General features: G+C 43.2%; 1 protein-coding gene across 4 annotated transcripts in view; it reads left to right on the forward strand.

Moving 5' to 3' along the window:
• Positions 1-7,115: 7,115 nt before the first annotated feature.
• Positions 7,116-18,106, forward strand: part of LAPTM5 (lysosomal protein transmembrane 5) — a 136,839-nt gene continuing 125,848 nt past the window's right edge. For 3 of the 4 annotated variants that reach the window (XM_069972610.1, XM_069972608.1, XM_069972609.1), the window contains exon 1: positions 7,116-7,269. The gene's annotated coding sequence lies outside the window, so the exon portion shown is untranslated. The remainder of the gene's footprint in view (positions 7,270-18,106) is intronic. The other variant, XM_069972611.1, reaches the window with a different exon arrangement.

The raw sequence follows: 18,106 nt of genomic DNA on the forward strand, positions 1-18,106 counted from the left end.
TAAGGGGCAAAAAGGAAATTGCATACAGTGTTTTTTAGTTTTTTATGGATTCTGTGGCAGAGGCCTTGTATTAATGAACTTTGATGGTAAATACATTTGTAGAAATAGATGATGAGGCGAGAGAACTTTCCCATATATTCAGGGCTGGGGTTGGTATATCATATCTGCTAGAATTACAGTAGGACCAATTCTACCTTTTTACAAATAGTTTAGTGTTAAAATGTAGAGGAAACGTTGAGCACATACTGTACTTTGCTTGGTTGTTTTTGCTTCCATTTCAAGTTATTTTATTCTGCTTCCTTCATATACACGTCTGCCAACAACACCTGAGCAGAATTTTAATTTGTCCAGACAGCGATTTAGCTTCAGTCTGCTTTTTAACATTTCACCTAACAGCATACTGGGTGACTGTCATCTGAACTCCCACAATGCAATACAAATTGATAAAAGGAAGCTAGCATAACACTCAACTTATCTCTTTGTCTATGCAGACAATAAAACAGCCTAGAAATAAGATTTAGTAGACAATAAGTTATAAAAAAGAAAATTTTAAAGTGACTTAACCTTTTACTGTATGTACTGTACTAAAATTGTGGAATAATTTTATAGAGTAGTGCTTTCCTCTAACCCAGGGGTCTCAAACTTGCGGCCCTCGGGACAGTAGTTTTCGGCCCCCACCTCAATGGTAATTTTACTGTAAGTGCGGCCCAGCCCCGGATTAAATGCCTGCCGCCCCGAATCTTTTTTTCCCCGGCATCTTGCGAGTCAGATGTGGCTCTTTTGATGGCCGCATCTGGCTCGCAGGTTGCCGCAGGTGCCCCTCTGCCTTACACACCGCCCACCGGACATAGCGCCCGGACGTCCTTGTCCAATCAAATCAGCGCAGGGAGGGAGCGTGGAGCCGCTGCGGCCGACCGTTGCGTACACGTTGATTGGATGCGTGCAGCACGGCCAGCCGCAGCGGCTCCACGCTCCCTCCCTGCGCTGATTTGATTGGACAAGGACGTCCGGGCGCTACGTCGGGTGGGCGGTGTGTGAGACTGCCGCTGCTACCCAAGGTGAGGGGGCCGCGGCGCCCGGGATGTGGAGGCCGGTGGGGAGAAGAAGGAGGCCAGTGGGGAGAGGTAGGATGCCGAAGGGGAGAAGGGGGATGCCGGAGGGGAGAAGGGGGATGCCGGTGGGGAGAAGGAGGAGGCCGGTGGGGAGAAGGGGGAGGCCGGAGAGGAGACATGGGGGAGACCACAGGGGGGAGGGGAATAGACACTTGGCTTGCTGGTTCCTTGGAGGGGTACTCCGGGATGGGGGCCCCCAGCCTGGAGTACTACTTAACCCTTTAAGGACATGGCCCATTTTCGTTTTTACGTTTTCGGTTTTTCCTCCTTGTGTTTAAAAGGTCATAGCACTTGCATTTTTCCACCTAGAAACCCACATGACCCCTTATTTTTTGCTTCACTAATTGTACTTTGCAATTACAGGCTGAATTTTTGCATAAAGTACACTGCGAAACCAGAAAAAAATTCAAAGTGTGGTGAAATTGAAAAAAAAAAAACGCATTTCTTTTATTTGGGGGAAATGTGTTTTTACGCCATTCGCCCTGTGGTAAAACTGACTTGTTATGCATGTTCCTCAAGTCGTTACGATTAAAACGATATATAACATGTATACCTTATATTGTATCTGATGGCTTGTAAAAAATTTAAACCATTGTCAACAAATATACGTCACTTAAAATCGCTCCATTCCCAGGCTTATAGCGCTTTTATCCTTTGGTCTATGGGGCTGTGCGAGGTGTCATTTTTTGCGCCATGATGTGATCTTTCTATCGGTACCTTGATTGCGCATATACGACTTTTTGATCGCTTTATATTACATTTTTTCTGGATTTGATGCGACCAAAAATGCGCAATTTTGCACTTTGGGATTTTTTTGCGCTGACGCCGTTTACCGTACGAGATCAGGAATGTGATTAATTAATAGTTCGGGCGATTACGCACGCGGCGATAGCAAACATGTTTATTTATTTATTTATTTGTTTACTTTTATTTAAAACCTGGGAAAAGGGGGGTGATTCAGACTTTTATTAGGGGAGGGGGCTTTTTACTATTAACAACACTTTTTTTTTTTTTTTTACACATATACTAGAAGCCCCCCTAGGGGACTTCTAGTATATACACTGTGATCTCTCATTGAGATCTCTGCAGCATAGATATGCTGCAGAGATCCATGAGATCGGCACTCGTTTGCTTTCGGCTGCTGCAGCCGAAAACGAACGAGTGCCGAGCCGAGGACGGCGCCATCTTGGACGCGTCCCCGGCCGGCATCATTAACGGAGATCGCTCCTCCGGGACAAGGTCCCGGAGGAGCGATCTCCCCCACTAGACACCAGGGAAACGTTGCCTCCGGTAATCGGAGGCAGCTGTCAACTTTGACAGCTGCCTCCGATTAGCTAATTAGCGGGCACGGCGATCAGACCGTGCCCGCTAATAGCGGCGGTCCCGGGCTACACGCGGCACCCGGGATCGCGGCACTTCAAAGCGGGGCCGCCGCGCGGCCCCGCTTTGAAGTGCAAGTGAGGACATATGACGTAGGGGTACGTCATATGTCCTTAAGAGGTTAAATGCAAAAGATGTGTGTGTGTGTGGTGGGGGTCAGGCAGTGTGTGTGTGTGTTGGGGGGGTCAGGCTGTGTATGTGTGGTGGGGGTAAGGCAGTGTGTGTGGGGTGGGGGTCAGGCAGTGTGTGTGTGTGTGTGTGTTCCATTCATGTTCAGAAAGTTAAATGTTAAGGAACTGTCAATACAGACATTTGAATTTGAATAATAATAATTACATTTCTCTAGTCAGCAACTATATGTGGTTTTAACAGATGAAAATATAAAAACATTTGATGACATTGGAATGTTTTTGTAAGAGCTTTTCTTGTGGAAAACCTGATGCGGCCCAGCCTCACCCAGACTCTACCTCCAGCGGCCCCCGGGTAAATTGAGTTTGAGACCCCTGCTCTAACCCCTTTACATTACTGGATATTTATGTGGTGTCCCACAGTGTTTCCTATGTTACACCTGTCACAAAAGCCCTTTACTCAAAGTCAGGTGGTAATGAAGGTATTTATTGGTTTCACCACTAGATGTCAGTGTTTTGTATGTAAGCTTTTACCTATTGCACAGCTGTAGTGAACAAAGGGTTACTCCTCTTTCTATGTTGTGTATTTTATTGTCCAATAGAGATACTTCTTTCTCTTCTGCCTATCACTATTCTTCTTTCTCTTTGCACACACACCTTTCCACCAATCCCAGGGAGACACATTAGAAAGCCCCTGTAAGAGGAGTTTTGCACTGGTGGAAGGAGGTGGAAGTCGCTCAGTCTTGCACAGATTCTCGTGGGAGGAAGACACACAGAGTGGGCATCCCTGCTGTGGTTAGGCCGGGGCCTGGCTCTATCCTGACCCGGAAAGGGCAAAGCTACCATAACGAAGGTCTACAGTCATATAAAAAAGTTTGGGCACCCCTATTAATTGTAATCATTTTTAGTAGAGATGAGCAAACCTCGAGCATGCTCGAGTCGATCCGAACCCGAACTTTCGGCATTTGATTAGCGGTGGCTGCTGAAGTTGGATAAAGCCCTAAGGCTATTTGGAAATCATGGATATAGTCATTGGCTGTATCCAATCTTTCCAGACAACCTTAGAGCTTTATCCAAGTTCAGCAGCCCCAGCTAATCAAATGCCGATCATTCAGGTTTGGATTGACTCGAACCCGGTTCGCTCATCTCTAATTTTTAGTTATCAAAATTTGTTTTTTTGCAATAGCTATTTCAGTTTGATATATCTAATAACTGATGGACACAGTAATATTTCAGGATTGAAATGAGGTTTATTGTACTAACAGAAAATGTGCAATATGCATTCAAACAAAATTTGACAGGTGCAAAAGTATGGGCACCTCAACAGAAAATTTTTAGCAAAAATCACAGCCTCTAGTCGCTTCCTGTAGGTTTGAATGAGTTCCTGGATCCTGGATAAAGGTATTTTTGACCATTCCTCTTAACAAAACAATTCCAGTTCAGTTAAGTTTGATGGTCACCGAGCATGGACAGCCCGCTTCAAATCATCCCACAGATGTTCAATGATCTTCAGCTCTGAGGACTGGGATGGCCATTCCAGAACATTGTAATTGTTCCTCTGCAGGAATGCCTGAGTAGATTTGGAGCGGTGTTTTGGATCATTGTCTTGCTGAAATATCCATCCCCCTCCGTAACTTCACCTTTGTCACTGATTCTCGAACATTATTCTCAAGAATCTGCTGATACTGAGTGGAATCCATGCAAACCTCAACTTTAACAAGATTCCCTGTGCCGGCATTGGCCACTCAGCACCAAAGCATGATGGAACCTCCACCAAATTTTACCGTGGGTAGCAAGTGTTTTTCTTAGAATGTTGTGGGTTTTTTTGACCCATTGCATAAGGCCTTTTTGTATGACCAAACAACTCAATCTTTGTTTCATCAGTTCACAGGACCTTCTTCCAAAATAAATCTGGCTTGTCCAAATGTGCTTTTGCATCCCTCAGGTGACTCTGTATGTGGCGTGCTTGCATCCCTCAGGTGACTCTGTATGTGGCGTGCTTGCATCCCTCAGGTGACTCTGTATGTGGCGTGCTTGCATCCCTCAGGTGACTCTGTATGTGGCGTGCTTGCAGAAACCGCTTCTTTCGCATCACTCTCCCATACAGCTTCTTCCTGTGCAAAGTGTGCTGTATTGTTGACCGATGTACAGTGACACCATCTGCAGCAGAATGATGCTGCAGGTCTTTGGAGGTGGTCTGTGGATTGTCCTTGACTGTTCTAACCATTCTTCTTCTCTGCCTTTCTGATATTTTTCTTGGCCTGCCACTTCTGGGCTTAACAAGAACTGTCCCTGTGGTCTTCCCTTTTCCTTACTATGTTCCTCACAGTGGAAACTGACAGGTTAAATCTTTGAGACAACTTTTTGTATCCTTTCCCTGAACAACTATGTTGAACAATCTTTGTTTTCAGATACTTTGAGAGTTGTTTTGAGGAGCCCATGATGTGACTCTTCAGAGAAGATTCAAATAGGAGAACAACGTGCAAGTGGCCACCTTAAATACCTGTTCTCATGATTGGCTATGAAGTTTATAGCTCAATGAGGTTACCAAACCAATTTAGTGCTTCAGTAAGTCAGTAAAAAGTAGTTAGGAGTATTCAAATCAAGAAAATGATAAGGGGACCCATACTTTTGCACCTGTCAAATTTTGTTTGAATGCATATTGTACATTTTCTGTTAGTACAATAAACCTCATTTCAATCCTAACATATTACTGTGTCCATTAGTTTTTAGATATATCAAACTGAAATAGCTGTTGCAAAAACCCACATTTTTATAACTAAAAATGATTAAGATTAATAGGGGTGCCCAAACTTTTTCATATGACTGTATGTACTCTATCTCGCAGCACAGGTGAAACCGAAAAATTTTAGACACTTAGCTTTGTTCAGGTAACCACAACTGGGGCTTGTGTCACCCTAGTAGGACAAGTACCTCGACACTGTAGAGCAGAAGGTGGTCAGACAACACAGTATAAACACAGGCATTTCTCTCCCCCTCAAGTATCTCTCAAATATTCTTCTCTCTAAAGTTCCGGCAGAGCACAAGTACTACATTAGGTTGGGACTCCCTTGACAAAACCCTCGTCTCTTCTCTTTATTACTCAACTCTAAACTCTACAAGTACCAGTACATCTACCTCTTCTGTCAGCACTTACAAGTATCTCCCAGCACAGGGTCGGTGAAACACAAGTCTGTATTAAGAGAAGCTATTTACTGCCATAGTGTTTTGTAGTTCCAAGAAAATGTTCAGTAATATGTTATATTTATTCTACTGGGACTCGGTCATCGTTGTATAAGCATCAGCACCTATACACCTCCATTACACACCTTGGGTCATTTTCCCCTTTCTGTGGGTGGTGGTACCAATAGTCCGGGCACTTATGTGAGTGGCGGCGGAGCGGGCGGCACTTGTGTGAGCGGCGGCGCGGGCGGCGATAAGATAGCACAGGTACTACTCCCCCATTATCTGCAGATAATGGGGGAGTAGTACTTTGTATATTTTCCCAGCACCGAGCAAGGAGGGGGGAGGTAGATGGCACCTCTCTCCCTCCCTGCTCGGTGCCTAGCAAATGTATTTATTGATTACATTTATGGGATAGTTTAGGGAGCAAGGACACTTGCTCCCCAAAGTATTCCATAAATGTATTCAATCGCAAAGTACATTACATTACATTACATACACACATCCATTGTAATTCCAATGGAGTGTCCAGCAGGGGCGCACTATATATAGAAGTCAATGGTACTCATTGACTTATATATAGAGAGCGCCCCCTGCTGGACACTCCATAGGAATTACACCGTTCGTCGTGACGTCACTGCTTCTGAGAGAATTCTAACACTTCCTGATACACTAAATTAAGGGAAATAGCAGTATATGAGCATTTCCCATAATTAATGTACATTAGAAAATTGTATAACTTTCCATAAGTAATAACATATAAAAAATAAATTTTGGTCGGACTTCTCCTTTAATCCAATCCTGGTTTTGAATGCAATATGAGGACCACAATACTGACTGAAATATACATAGTGTGAACCCAGCCTGAAGGTGCACATGCAGTTGATCAGCAATATGAAGGGAAAGTATAGAATAGGCAATGGACTGAGCCCTCTCCATACACTGATAATGCCAGCTGTTAGAACTGACAAGAACATTTAAACACAAGCTCTGCGAATGAACTAATGAAAATCTGAGTAGAAGGATTAAAGAGAACCTGTAGCAAATGCCGTGTTGGCCGTAGTGCTGCTGTGCTCTCTCCCCAGCTATATCTCCTGATCACAGCGGGTCTCAGCACTGAATCTAAAGCAAACAATATAAATTGGCATCAAAGAAGCGTCCCTGGAGGAAAAAAAACTGTACGTGGTTGGCTTCAGGCATTTATTTATAGAACTGAGTAAGTGATACAAATTCCCAGAGTTTGTTGTCCTTGTGCTAATGACCTTGTATTAATCTACATCTAACATATTCAATGTCTTGTCTTAAGGCAGACCACTGGGTAATGCATTGATGTCTACCATGCCGTCCCTCTGCTGTTTGATTAAAACACTTATTCAAAACTTGGATATTGGCATCTGTGGGAGTAGCAGCTGATCCCAATGTAAAGGCTCTCTATCTTTGTTGTGCACGGAGCATAACCACCCAAGGTGAGCGTACTGAAGTCCAATTACTCTCAGCCTATTATTGGTAACAACACATTGTTTGTGCCCTATATCCTGCATTTTCTTTACAGTATTATTACATGTAAATTGAATGGAATGGAATGTTTCCTCTCTCTCGAGGTGACCATGGCCCACTGGAATTTAGATGTTTAACCTTGTGGCTTAGACGGAGCTCCACAGGAGACAATGGGGCTCTAAAGTATAGGAGAATATGAGGAAAAATACCTTTTATTGCTTTCATTGCTTTTAGCTTTACATTGTATTTAAAGGGGAACTCCAACGATTTTTATGTTTTTTTTCTAAATGAGCTGGTGTCAGAAAGATATAAAGTTTTGCAAGTGAAAAATCTCAAGTATACACTCCGGCCGGGATTCCCTTAGCCTGCAGAACAATGTGGGTTCAGTAGCAATCACTAGTGATGAGCGAATAGTATTCGATCAAATAGTACACTATTCGGGCTAAAAGTATAAAAACCTTATATTTAGAGGCTGTTGTAAGACAGGCAGTGTGTTCAGACGTCTACTGATAGTGTATACGGCTGAGTGTGGGAAAATAGCTGTTATCTTGCTACTACTGATTTGCGCAGTCTGCGTCCTGTAAAGGTGTTGAAGAGCCTTTTAATTTTACTGTTGTAAAAAAAATATATATTTATCCGGTATACAGCTGTAGGCTGGGTTCACACTATGTATATTTGAGGCTGTATTTGTGAGGCTGTATAGCAACCAAAACCAGGAGTGGATTGAAAACACAGAAAGGCTCTGTTTACATAATGTTGTAATTGAGTGGATGGCCATCATTTAATGGCAAATATTTGCTGTTATTTTAAAACAACGGCTGTGGTATTGAAATAATGGCCGTTATTTACTGTTATATGGCGGCCATCCACTCAATTTCAACATTGTGTGAACATATCCTTTCTGTGTTTTCAATCCACTCCTGGTTTTGGTTGCTATGAGGACCTGACATGAGGACCAAATACTGCCTGAAATATACATAGTGTGAACCCAGCCGTATACTGCCAGTGTGGAATAATACCTGTTATCTTGCTACTACTGATTTGCGCAGTCTGCATCCTGTAAAGGCGTTGACCAGCCCTTTAATTTTATTGTTGTAAAAACAATTATATATCCGGTATACGGCTGTATACTGTGAGTGTGGGATAATACCTGGTATTTTGCTACTACTGATTTGTGCAGTCTGTATCCTTTAAAGGCGTTAAAGAGCCCTATAATTTTATTGTTGTAAAACCAATTATATATCCGATATACGGCTGTATACTGTAAGTGTGTGGGATTATACCTGTTATCTCTCTTCTACCGATTTGTCGTTATCGTTAAATTTCGTTATTACGTATTTTACACTGCACCTGCAACAACAGCCGGCGATTACTACTGAACTTACGTTGTGTGAACATAGCCTAAATGTATATAAGTTTTACTTGGAAGAAAGTACATGCTGCCTGAATATAGAACTTCTTACTTTATGTCCATTTTCAATCTTACATGGTTCACTGGGTCTTGGGAAAAAGTTATATAGAAATACAGGGAATAGAACCCAAACTAAATGTTAATGTAGCAGACCTATTTTATGCAGCCTTAGATATTGTCTGTTCATCTAATATCCATGTTGTAATTGTCTGCAATGCGCGCATTGTGACACTACAAAGGCGTCCGCAGCGTCTGATAGACTAAGCTTCCGTGAAGAATCCTGATGTTCCTCCAAACTCATTAACGTTTCTCACTGTCACACTCCAAACTTCTGCGAGGAGCCCAGGCCTGGCTGATTACAGACACACGAGTTCTCCTTTCATCTGTGAAAAGTCGAAAAGTTACTTTGACCTTGAACTTTTCCATAATGCTTTTCTATTGTACCCACCTTCAGGGAAGATGTTTCATATTGTGAGTATGTACGTTAAAACAACCAAATTTATAAAAATATGGGATTGTAGCCTCAGTCAGAATAAGGCCATGTTCACACAACGTATGTTTTGCATAAATCACGGCCGTTGTTGCAATTTGCAACAACGCCCGTGATATATACAAAACATATGTTGTATTTGAATGAATGAAATCCCGGATGGCGCGTATACACATAGGGAGAGATTTATCAAACATGGTGTAAAGCGAAACTGACTCTAGCAACCAATCAGCAACCTATCAGCCCCTAGCAACCAATCAGATTCCACCTTTCATTTTCCAAAGAGTCTGTGAGGAATGAAAGGTGGAATCTGATTGGTTGCTAGGGGCAACTGAGCCAGTTTCACTTTACACCATGGTTGATAAATCTCCCCCATGGTATTTCAGCTTGCAGCAATTCGGGAGCTTAGGAAAGCCTTTTTGACACTTTGACACTGGAGAATAAACATGTTTTTCCATGTTCTGGAAGCACAGTTAGATGTATGTTAAGGTAGTTAGGGGGAAATTTATTAAGGTTTTGCGTCTATTTTTAGGTGAATAATTGTATTTTTCACCCATTTTTGGTCTCAGTTCTATTTATGAAGCAGTTTTCGACGGGTGATGCAGATGCAGCTTTCTTTTTATTCTGCCTGTTTTGAGTAATCACCAAAAAGTTTGCATAATTGGGGATTAGCGGCCAATTTATCGTTTGCGACTTTTTAGGGCCCTATTCCACAGTAACGAAAATCGGCCGGATCGGCCCCATTTGGCCCGATTCGACCGATTATCCTTTGGTGAAATAGAGAGAACGATCAGCCGAGCCGAGTCATCGGCTGATCGTTCATTTAGGGCCAGACCTAAAATCATCGTTCCCCCACCGCGCATCGCTACGGTTGAATAGCGGTGCGCGGCGGGCGACCGATGATTTGAGAAGCGCAGCATACATTACCTGTCAGGTCTTCTCCGCGCTGTCTTCATCCCCGGGTCCTGCGCGCTCTATCTTCAGAATGGCCCATTCTGAGGATAGAGCGCGCGGGACTCGGGGATGAAGACAGCGCCGAGAAGACCTGATAGGTAATGTATGATACTGCAAGGGCTGCAAGGACATTGGTAATGATGTCCCTGCAGCCCTCGCTCAACAATCATCGGGCCGTGGAATAGGCCCAGTAAACGAGCGGCGATCTAGCAGATCGCCGCTCGTTTACATCGTTGATCGGGCCCTGCTCGGCCCGTGGAATAGGACCCTTAGTCGCATTAACAAGTGCAGACCGACGTCTGGTTAGTACCCGGTGAATATGCCTGCGCAATTTTTGCTTTTCTGCAACTTTTTCTGCCACTTTTCTTTTGCGACTTTTTACTTAGATACATTCACTATGGCAGTGCTACAATTTAATAAATCAGTCACAAGATATTAGAACAAAATACACACCAATCTTCATTAGAAGAGTTGCACACATTAGACTCCTTAGTAAATGTCCCTCCAAGTGTCTCCAGTGATTTTTGTTTTCTTCAAATCATCTGCTGTTGGAAAGTTATAAAGATCTGTCATTTACTTTTATTTAAAAATATCAATTCTTCCAGTACTTATCTGCTGCTGTATGTCCTGTATGTCCATTATGACACAGTGCTCTCTGCTGCCACCTCTGTCCACGTCAGGAACTGTCCAGAGCAGCAGCAAATCCCCATAGAAAACCTCTCCTGCTCTGGACAGTTCCTGACATGGACAGAGGTGGCAGCAGAGAGCACTGCGTCAGACTGTAAAGAATATACCACTTCCTACAGGACATACAGCAGCTGATAAGTACTAAAAGATTTGAGATTTTAAGAAGTAAATTGCAAATCTATATAATTTTCTGGCAACAGTTGATTTGCCCATTTAACAATTGTCTAACAGTGTCACCAGTTTTGTCAATGACTAGCACTATACACCATTTAGGCTGGGACCCTGTGTATTTTATGTAAACCTGTGGCCCACATTCACAAAGCCAGACATGCACCAATATGTTTGTACCCATGCTAGCCAGTGCTACCTCTGGGAAGCAGCACAGTACACAAGGCCAGAATTCTCTGCTGCCGTGCTGCCTAATTGGACAGAAGCTCTAGCCAAATACACATAACATAAAGACAATGTAAAATATGTAGTTTGCACTGAAATCACATTTGGCAACTCTAACATCTTTTACTGCAAATTAACATATGCCAGCAAGGTCACACAGAAAATAGCAGCTTGGCATCAGAAATTCACATTTCAACACTGCAGAGCATTTTTTTCACAATATAAACACTCAGAAATCATCGGGAAATAGAATATACCGCAAATATTTGCATATATTCCCAAATTTAATTTTCCTTACATGGTACTTTTATCTAAATTTCTGCTCTCTATCTATCTATCTATCTATCTATGCAAAGAAGGGGTCCATGGAGCCTCAGTTGCAAGTCGCCAAACATTGAATAGCCAGATACCCTCCTATCTATCTATTATCTATCTATCTATCTATCTATCTATCTATCTATCTATCTATCATTTATCAATTATCTATCTATCTCCTATCTATCTATCTATCTATCTATCTATCTATCTATCTATCTATCTATCATTTATCAATTATCTATCTATCTTCTATCTATCTATCTATCTATCTATCTATCTATCTATCTATCATTGATCAATTATCTATCTATCTATCTATCTATCATTTATCAATTATCTATCTATCTATCTCCTATCTATCTATTATCTATGTATCTCCTATCTATCTACTGACATGTCAGTTTTCAGTGCGGCCAGATGGAATCCTGGCCGGTGCGTATACTATATGTAATTGCTCCGGCCAGGATTCCATTCATTCCAATAGAACGTGTGTTTTGTATAAATCACGGCCGTTTTTACAAAACATACGTTATGTGAACATAGCCATATAAAGTTTTGTCACTTTAGCTATCTAGTAATCCAATCTATTGATATGGCCAGTATGGCTTACTGCAATATGCATAGGAAATTACATTGAGCCAATATGGCTCATTGAAACGTAATTGATAAGTAAATAATAGTTAGCTAATATTGCATATTTCAATGTGACACACATATTAATTTCCCATTATTATTTTCTCTTCTGTACTTCTTCATTTCCAGGCATGGATAAAGCCTGTTATGATGAGATGAGATCCTTCTAGGTGTATATACTTACAATAATTATAATACTATATAACTCATATGTATGGGCACGTTTGTACAAATTTGTATTTATTTCCCATACAAAAGAAAAAGCCTATATGTGTCCTGCTTATTTAGAGATATTCTGCTGTATACATAGAGCGGTGGAGAGGCTCCTCCTATGCAGTTATCTCTAATTTCAGTTATCTCTTAAAGGGGTTATACAGGGATAGAAAAACATGGCTACTTTCTTTCAGAGACAGCACCACTCTTGTCTTCAGGTTGGGCGCAGGTTTTGCAATTCGGTTCTATTGAAGCAAATGGAACTTAAAGGGGTTATCATGCGCTTCAAAAACATGACCACTTTTGCCCCACTCTTGTCTCCAGTTTGGGTGGGGTTTGAATCTCAGTTCCCTTGAAGTAAATGGAGCTTAATTGCAAACTGCACCTGAACTGGAGACAAGAGTGGGGCAAAAGTGGCCATGTTTTTGTAGTGCTGGATAACCCCTTTAATTGCAAACCACACCTGACCTAAAGACAAGATTGGTGCTGTCTCTGGAAGAAAGTGGCCATGTTTTTCTAACGCTGTATAAGGCTAGGTTCACACTGCGTTTTCAGCATCCGTTTAACGGATCCGTTTTTTTTAACGTCCAGAAAAATAGGGTCAGCAACGTTTTTTGGTCCGTTTTGGTCCGCCAAAAAAAACGGATCCGTTTTTTTTATAATGGAAGTCAATGGAAAAACGGATGCACACAAATGAATCCGTTTTTGCAATCCGTTTTTCATGCGTTTTTTGCAAAAAACGGATGCGTTAAACGGATGCTGAAAACGCAGTGTGAACCTAGCCTAACAATGTTCCATTACATTTTTGTGGACAGGGAATGCGATCACGGCAGAAAGTCCACAAGCATGCATACCCCATTCATGTTGTGTCCATTGTCTTCTAAGTTTGGGTTTGGATGCATGTGCTATGAATTCTCTTACCTGTGTCGTGGAGCTAAGTATTCATGAAGTGTTCAAGGGGGCATTTATGTCAGAGGACCAATGGCAGAGGTTATATCATATATAAAGATATGTTGTATAAAAGGTTGGGGGGGGGGGGGAGGGGGACAGCTTCCCTTAGGGCAAGACTGATACCACCTCAGAGCAAGGCTGATACATACTAGAGTTGATCGAATAGCGCTGATGTTCAGGTTCGTACGAACTCGAACCATCGGTATTTGACTCCCGCAGTCTTTCCGTTCTGTGGGGAAGGTGGAGACAGCCCGAGTCCTGCCTGGAAAACAGGAATACAACCTATGGCCCAGGCTGTATTCCTGTTTTCCAAGCCCGACTTGGGCTGTCTCCACCTTCCCCACGCAACGGGAAGACTGCGGGAGTCAAATACCGATGGTTCGAGTTCGTACGAACCTGAAAATAAGCGATGTTCGGTCATCTCTAATACATACATCAGGGCAAGGCTGATACAACCTTTGTCAGTAGCTGTCATAGGTGGGGTACATTATGCATTCAGGGGGCGGGGGAGGGGGGGTACAGTGCATTATACCTCTATGGGAAGGGCCACAGTGGTTTACTCTTCATTAAAGGGGCAAAATGAATTACAGTGGTACCTTGGTTTAAGAGTAACTTGGTTTAAGAGCATTTTGGTTTTAGAGCTCACAGTTTTTCAAAATTGTGACTTGGTTTAAGAGCATTGCTTTGGTTTAAGAGCTTCCTGTACTGGGTGGGAGCGCGAATGGGGGAGGGACATGGCCTGCATAGTGGGGTCTACAGCCCTGTACTCTGACCCAGGAAGTCTCCCTCACCTTCCAAATCATAGCAGATCCACTTCAGGCTGGGGCTCACATCAGGGGACAGGACTATGGAGGTAATCTCTCCATAGCTGTAACCCCTCTCTCCCCAGAGTGCTGCTATACTGTGCCCCCTGCTCATTCCTTCCTGCTCCCTGCAGTCTCTGTCAGCCCTTGTGTTTCCCATCCTCTCCATTATTGCGCAGTAACTTATAATATCACATATTCTGCTGTTTCTGAATGTTTGTTTCATTTGTTTTACATGTTATTCAGAATATTAAATTTTTTGGGGGGTGGAACCAATTGTCTGCATTTCTATGATTTCTTATGGGAAAATTTGCTTTGCTTTAAGAGTGGATTTGGATTACAAGCGCCATCCCGGAACGGATTATGCTTGTAATCCAAGGCACCACTGTATATCTCATTAAGGGGGTGTGGAGCACAGTGTATAATACAACAAGTACCGCTCAACCATCTTAATGTTTACTTATAATTTACACCCAAAGGAGGAGATTTATTAAACATGGTGTAAAGTGAAACTGGCGTAGTTGCCCCTAGCAACCAATCAGATTCCACCTTTCATTTTCCAAAGAATCTGTGAGGAATAAAAGGTGGAATCTGATTGGTTGCTAGGGGCAACTGAGACAGTTTCACTTTACACCATGTTTGATAAATCTCCCCCAATATCTCCAGTGTACATGATCAGTCAGCATGCAGGCTCCCAGGGACTCACCAAGCTCATACAATGGACCCAAAACAGAACTTTGTTGCAGAAAACTTGACCCATAAATTCCAACTTTTATTTAACATCCACAGGTAAAAAATGTCCATACATAAACACACAGGATGCAACGCCTTTCAACTTTTTCACAGCATAAAAACAAATGTGCAAATGTACCGTTTGTCTATGTTCAGACTACATTTAACAGCGTCCCTTGCATAGCATGCCACTTGCATACCTCTGTTTTGGCTGCAGGAACGTTCTTCTTTTAACAACTGACAATTAGCCATTCACTCCAATGTAAAGTACGGCCACTGGTGGACAGGAAAAAATAGGCATGTACATTATTTTAACGCTGTGTGAACACAGCGGGCGGGATTGCATTGATTGCAGTAAAGAACTGACGCTGATTCTATTTCACTTAAAAACAATGTTGTGTGAACATAGGGGGAGATTTATCAACCATGGTGTAAAGTGAAACTGGCTCAGTTGCCCCTAGCAACCAATCAGATTCCACCTTTCATTTACCAAAGAGTCTTTGAGGAATGATAAGTGGAATCTGATTCTAGCGGCAACTGAGCCAATTTCACTTTACACCATGTGCGATAAATCTCCCCCATCAAGGCTTCACTTCCTGGATAACATGGTGATGTAACTTCCTGGATAACATGGTGAAGTCACTTCCTGGATAACATGGTGAGGTCACTTCCTGGATAACATGGTGATGTCACTTCCTGGATAAAATGGTGATGTTATGACCAGACTCCCAGAGCTGTGCGGGCTGTGGCTGCTGGAGAGGATGATGACAGGGGGACACTGAGGGACACAGGGCGCTGTAGGGACACTGAGCATCCCTCTGCCATCATCCTCTCCAGCAGCCACAGCCCGCACAGCTCTGGGAGTTGGGTCGTTACATCACCATGTTATCCAGGAAGTGACATCAGCATGTTATCCAGGAAGTGAAGCCTTGATGCAGTAGTAAGTTCAAGGAAAAAAGCACTTTATGTGCATTTCCAGTAATAAGAGTATATTGGGGATTCGTATAACTTTTGGGGGGCAATACTATACTTTAATAAAAATTTTCACCGGACTTCTTCTTTAAATCGCAGCAATAACAGACTTTTTTTTTAAATAGAAGCAGTGGACGACTTTTCTCTTTGACGTTGTGTGAACATAGCCTAATCATGTTTTTTTATATTGTATTTAATGCACTTTTTGCAAAATAAAAAAAAAGGACATAGGGTGCACACCAAAAATTTAAAACAGGTTATCAGAGCCTATATATATATATATATGAAACCGTAAGGGATACAATGTCTCTCATGCAGCCAAACACTTAGCTGCAGATTTCCTGGGGGAAAGGTAGGGTGTATTAGTGTACATTAGTGCTGATTGGCCTCCCAGAACAGCTGCAGGCACGGGATTAAAATGTATTTTACCGCTCATGAAACCCACAGAGCCCAGATCCCCCAACACCACCATAGAGCCAGCTGCAAGGTGCGTGCAACTGTTTTGGGAGCTCAGTCAGCACAGATGTGCTGATTCATTCCTTTAAAGAGGGCACACTGCATTATACCACATAAATGGGAGGCACAGTACATTATATTTCATTAAGGGGGCACAATGCATTATACCTCATTAAGGGGAGGTACAGTGCATTATAATTCATTAAAGGGGAACACAGTGCGTTATACCTCATTGAGGGGAGGCACAGTGCATTATATTTCACTGAGGGGGGGTGCACAGTGCAGTATACCTCATTAAGGGGGGCAAAGTTCATTATATTTCATTAAAGTGGCACTATATTATAAATAGTTATGGTTACACTGGATATACTAGAAAAAAAAAGTGAGGGGGTATAGTGTAAACTATCATTCATTTCCTTGTGTAGCAGTATTATATATATATATATATATATATATATATATATATATATATATATATATTAGGGATGAGCAAAACGAAACGAACCGGATTCGTTACGAACTTTGCAAAAAGTTTGGTTCGGTACCGAACCGAACTTTGAGAAAGTTTTTTACGAATCTGGAAAAAATAACAACGGTGATGCAAAATTGTTCTTTTTTCACAGAATAGACCAGGATACAAAGGATTATTACTCCTATAATCCCTTGTATCCTGGTTTTCTGTGAATATCAAGATGTGTGACGTCACCCCTGTTAGGGTGATACCTTAAATTAGTCTCCTCAGATATACTGTACCTGGGTGCTGCCTAATCAAAAATTTAATGTGACAGCAAGACACATGAAAGCAACTTCAATTTTCTAGCTTATCGAATTTATTAAGTGAAAATCATTTCATAGCTTTTAAATCAGGTTAAAAGGGGGGCGTGTCCTGGCAATGGCTGTGTGAAGACGCACATCTTTAGAGCTCTAGCCTTAGGGGAATTTCATTAGCTTCTCACCCTCCTCTCACCTGCCTTTGCCGGCCATATGCGCCCTAAAACAAGGGGGACGACCCGGCAGACCCGAGTGCTCCGTTCTGGGACCCGCCAGGGCAACTTAGACGAATTTGTTACCAGCCTGACTCCCAGCAGGATCCCCTCTGCAGTGCGGCCGCCATCTTCGGCCCGGATCTTAGGCAGCAACGAGACCCGCCCGGACTCCCTGACCGCCCGGTTACCTGCTCAGCTGGCATCCCCTTCCTCACCTGTACCGCGGACATCATCCCCGCAGATTTGCCGCGACCTCCGGAGGCCTCCGCTCCTGCTTGCAGCCCACGTGTCGCCGCCATCTTTGTGCCCGGCTGTGAGAGAGCCCGTGGCTGCGGAGTCGGAGGGTGAGTCAGACATTCCATCCCTGACTCACCGGGTGGCCCCGCTTGTCTCCCCGGCACCTCCGCTTCCCCTTGGGGACCCCTCTACTCCTCCAGAGGGAGCGTGTGTGTCTCCTCTTCCCGGCGCTGTGGGTGAGCCGGCGCCATCTTGCAGCACAGGACCGGCCTCCCTGCCTCTGTGCAGCATCCCCCTCACAGCTCCCTTACACACACAGGCGGCTTGCTGGACTCTGAGGACTGGCCCTCTCTCCCTCCTCCTGCGCCACATCATATTGTAGGGGCCACAAATACCCAGGAAATGGCTAGTAGAGGGCCCTCTTATAAGGCACAAAATGGCGGCCCTAAACAGGCTCCCCCTAGTGGACCTCCCCTGAACCCGGCTGCTGCTCCTTTCACTGCATCCTCCTCAGGGACTGCTACTACCACTGTCACACATAATGATACTGGGGAGTGGGACTGGAAAGAA

Source organism: Dendropsophus ebraccatus, chromosome 5 (genome assembly GCF_027789765.1).
Source record: "Dendropsophus ebraccatus isolate aDenEbr1 chromosome 5, aDenEbr1.pat, whole genome shotgun sequence".
NCBI lineage: Eukaryota > Metazoa > Chordata > Amphibia > Anura > Hylidae > Dendropsophus > Dendropsophus ebraccatus.